Consider the following 4,438-nt stretch of genomic DNA (forward strand, 5'->3'; position numbering starts at 1 on the left):
GGGTGTAGGGGCTGGAGGAGGTTACAGAGATAGGGAGGGGGTGTAAAGAGTGGAAGAAACTAAGGTGGGATTGTGAATGCGGTCAATGCCAGTCCACCGGCCATTGTAGACCAGTACTCGGGAGGGGGGTGAGGGTGAAGAGGGCCTGATGTGAGTCTGGGTTCTGGACCGTGGAGGTGTTAGTGACCGGAGTGAGATGGGATCGTGCCAGCTGAAGGTAACAACGATCTGGTCGAGGACTTTCGCAGCTGATGACCAGGGCAGTGTCGCTGGCACTGCGGATACAGGAGTTCCCACCGCTACTCCCAGACCGAATCCCACCGGCTCCAGGGATACCGAGAGTTTGAGGGTTTGGGATTCCGTGGTGTGGCTGTGTCAGATTTTACGCTTGGGGCCTACAGCCAGGCTCCTTTGTAATGGCGAAATTTCCTCAGATATTGAATCCTTGCCTGTTGATGGCTGGACTGTGCAGCAGTCTGCATGACCCAGGGTCAGAATGGCACACAACGCGGTTATATTTATCGCATTAATGAAGACTCATCGACTGTATTTGTCTTTGTAACTGGGCGGTGCCACTAAACGGCTCTCCCTAATTATCGCTGTTGCGTACTGATTGCAGGAAGGCCTAGGGCTGGGACACCACTTGCTCATCCGCCTTTAAGTACACCCTTTGCAAATAACCTTTTCTTCTTTTTATTTATAAAATGATTATAAACTGTCAGAAGAAAAGATGAATTGTCTCCTGCCTCTTAGTGGCTGAACACGGTCTCCAGGAGGGAGTGATGGGAGTAGGCCTTAGGCTTTGTAGTGTTTGCTCCCTCAGCCCGCTCCCTTTCCGGATACAGTTCCATCCTCCCCCCGAACCCCGTTTTTAAAAATAAATTCTCATCTTCAAATCACCCTCGGGGCTGGAGTAAGCTATTTGGCCCCTCGGGCCTGCGCGCCACTATGCTGTAATCTAATCTGATTGTGGTGTTAGCTACATTTCCCTGTCTGCTCGACCCCGTCATCACGCCCCACCACCACCACCTCCCTCACCGTAACCATGGAATCTAAGGCCCCCAACTCCCCAGAGTATCTTCATTGATCTAGTCTCCACCACCCTCTGGGGGACAGCGTTTTGCAGACTCATGATCTCCTGACAGAGGAGAAAAGTTTGTTCAAAAAGATTGTCCGTCTCAAAAGGGAGATCTCTTTGTCTTAAAACTGCGTCTCCCAGTGCTAGTTGTTCGTGTAGGGAGTCTCACGACCTTACTACCTGTGGGTAGCGTTCAGGTTGAGGCACTTCATGTAGTTTAATTTAAAATGGAGGTGTTTCTAGGCCGGGACAGGGCTGAGAAAGGTGGTACTCCAAGGCCTGAGGCCTACGCTGCCCAGAGTCTTCACTGCCTCCTCCCTGAAGACCATGTTTAGTTGCTCATGGGTGTTTGCCCGTTATTGCCGTAAAAAAAGAGAATTCGCCTTCTCGCATGAGGGCCAGGGCTCAATGGGATGTACAACAAGATCCCACACCAACGATGAAAGAGGAAAGGTGCATTTCTATAGCGCCGCTCACAATCATGGGTCACCCCAAAATGCACTGGCGGACTGATTTCTCAGATGGTGGGGCTAATATCTGTTAATCGGTTAGGGTTATATCCACTGGACTGGGGGAGTCCAGGGATAGGAATGAGTGGGTAATGGCACAGAAATCTATAATATTCTAACAGGACTTTTTATTCATTCACAGGATTTATCGCCCACCTATAATTTCCCAGAGGGCAGTTAAGAGTCAACCACATTGCTGTGGGTCTGGAGTCACACATAGGCCAGACCAGGTAAGGATGGCAGATTTCCTTCCCTAAAGGGCATTAGTGAACCAGACGGGTTTTTCCCGACAATCAGCAATGGATTCACGGTCATCATCAGATTCTTAATTCCAGACATTTATTGAATTCAAATTCCACCATCTGCCGTGGTCAGGATTCGAACCCAGGTCCCCAGAATGGTTCCTGGGTCTTTGGGTTAACAGTCCAGTGATAATACCACTAGACCATCACCTCCCCAAGACATGACAGATGTAGGAAGGATGTTCCCAATGACTGGGGAGTCCAGAACCAGGGGGGGTCACAGTCTAAGAACATGGGGTAGGCCTGAGATGAAGAGAAATCTCTTCACCCAGAGAGTGGGGGATCCTTCGGAACTCTCTGCCACAGAAAGCGATTGAGGTCAAAACATTGCTTATTCTCAAGAAGGAGTTTGATATTTGGCTCGATTTGACACAGAGTCATACAGGATGGAATCAGACCCTTCGGCCCAACCAGTCCATGCCGACCATGCGTCCAAACTAAGCTAGTCCGACCTGCCTGCTCCTGGCCCATATCCCTCCAAACCGTTCCTATTCATGTACTTATCCAAATGTCTTTTAAACATTGTAATTGTACCAATTTTGATTTATTATCCTCACACGTGCTGAGATACAGTGTTGTTTTGCGCGCTATTCAGACAAATCATACCTTACATCAGCGCATCAGGGTAATAGAACAGAATGAGAATATAGTGTTACAGCTACAGAGAAGGTGCAGAGAAAGATCACCTCTAATATATGGGAGGTCCCTTCATAAGTCTGATAACAGCTGGGAAGAAGCCGTTCTTCTTTCAAACTCTTGTATCTTCTGCCCACTGGAAGAGGGTCTAAGATATAATTCTCAGGGCTAAAGGGGTCACAGGGTATGGGGAGGGTGGTGGTGGGGTGAGGAAGTGAGAATAGGGAACTGAGTTGGACGGTCAGCCATGAACATGTTCAATGGGTGGAGCAGGCTCGAGGGGCTGAATGGCCTTCCCTGTTTTTCTGCCGACTTTCCAGTCGCTGTTGGAAACACAGCAGCCGGGTTACGCACAGCATGATCCCACAAACACCGCCAGATCCATCAGCCAGGAGAAGCTGCCCACGTCTATGGGTGCCCCTTTCATTTCCCTGACAGGGCAGGAGACTCTGTGAGTCAGTTGGTAGGCAAGCAGCCATGTCGGAAATAGAGTCATATGAATCCGCACCGTGTGGAAACAAGCCATTCGGCCCATCCAGTCTGCAGTAGCTCTCCAAAGAGAGCATTCCAACCCCACCAATCCTATAGCCCTACATTTCCCATGGCCAATCCACCCTAACCTGCACATCCCTGGGCACTATGGGTAATTTAGCATGGCCAATCCACCCTAACCCGCACATCCCTGGGCACTATGGGTAATTTAGCACGGCCAATCCACCCTAACCCGCACATCGCTGGGCACTATGGGTAATTTAGCATGGCCAATCCACCCTAACCTGCACATCCCTGGGCACTATGGGTAATTTAGCATGGCCAATCTGTTGTAACCTGCACATTTTGGACTGTGGGAGGAAACCAGAGCACCTGGAGGGAACCCACGCTAACACAGGGAGAATGTGCAAACTCCACACGCAGTTGCCCGAGGCTGGAATCGAACCCGGGTCCCTGGCGCTGTGAGGCAGCAGCGCTAACCACTGAGCCCACCGTGCCGCCCAAAATATCCGGTAAAAGTTCTCTGCTTCCTCGCACCTCACCCCAGTAGCCTGCAGGCTGCAGGAAGGGTACCTGAGTTTGTCTTCACCTCCCAGTGTTTAACAGTTAGAGTCTGCCACTAATGAAACACTGTCTTGTTGCTTCCAGAATCCTGTAATCACTGGATCAGAGATCAAAGGGGTAGCGGGGCCCCAGGTCTCACACAATTCGGGAGAGCGAGAGAAGGAAAACAGAAATCAAGGGACGAGAGGGTGCTGCGGGGAGGGGAGACAGAGCAGTAAACGGAGACAAATTAAAGAGAGAGAGAGAGAGAGAGGGTTGAGAGTCTGGTGTAAATACTCCCTCTCTGGGACACAAGTCTTTACTTCCAACTAGTCCGCAATAAGGAATTGGACACAGGATGAGGCCATTCAGTCTGACATGCCTGTACTTAACACGTTGAAACATCAGCTCGTTGGTTGGCACTTTCACATCTAGTGCCAAGATTCCCTAAACCCAGTGAGTTGACACCATGCCAGCTGAGCCATTGGACTACAGCATGTGAAGTGACATAAAATAAACACAAGTAACGCCTTAAGATATTCCATGGGCATCAGTATTCATCCTTAAGATTCTCCCGAACTTAACGTTAAACCTTAGTGCGTGTAAAATCCATTAAACTCTGTATTTTAAACAGCACACAGTTTTTTTTTATTTGCTGTTGGGATTTGGGAATTGCTGGCTGGGCCCAGCATTTATTGCCCTGTACCTAGTTGCCCCCCTTGAGAAGGTGGGGGTGAGCTGCCTTCTTGAGCCGCTGCAGTCCCCATGTGCTGTGGGTTGACCCACAATGCCCTTAGGGAGGGAATTCCAGGATTTTGACCCAGCGACACTGACGGATCGGCGATATATTTCCAAGTCAGGATGGGGAGTGGAGAGGA

General features: G+C 49.9%; 1 long non-coding RNA gene across 1 annotated transcript; it reads left to right on the plus strand.

The window, feature by feature from the left end:
- Positions 1-36: 36 nt before the first annotated feature.
- On the plus strand, positions 37-4,198 carry LOC125488266. The gene is made up of 3 exons (XR_007266269.1): positions 37-217; positions 1,730-1,817; positions 3,666-4,198. It is a non-coding gene; the product is annotated as an uncharacterized LOC125488266 (long non-coding RNA).
- The last annotated feature ends 240 nt before the right edge of the window (positions 4,199-4,438 follow it).

The sequence above is a fragment of the Rhincodon typus genome, unplaced genomic scaffold, assembly GCF_021869965.1.
Source record: "Rhincodon typus isolate 14 unplaced genomic scaffold, sRhiTyp1.1 hic_rhity00000097, whole genome shotgun sequence".
Lineage (NCBI taxonomy): Eukaryota > Metazoa > Chordata > Chondrichthyes > Orectolobiformes > Rhincodontidae > Rhincodon > Rhincodon typus.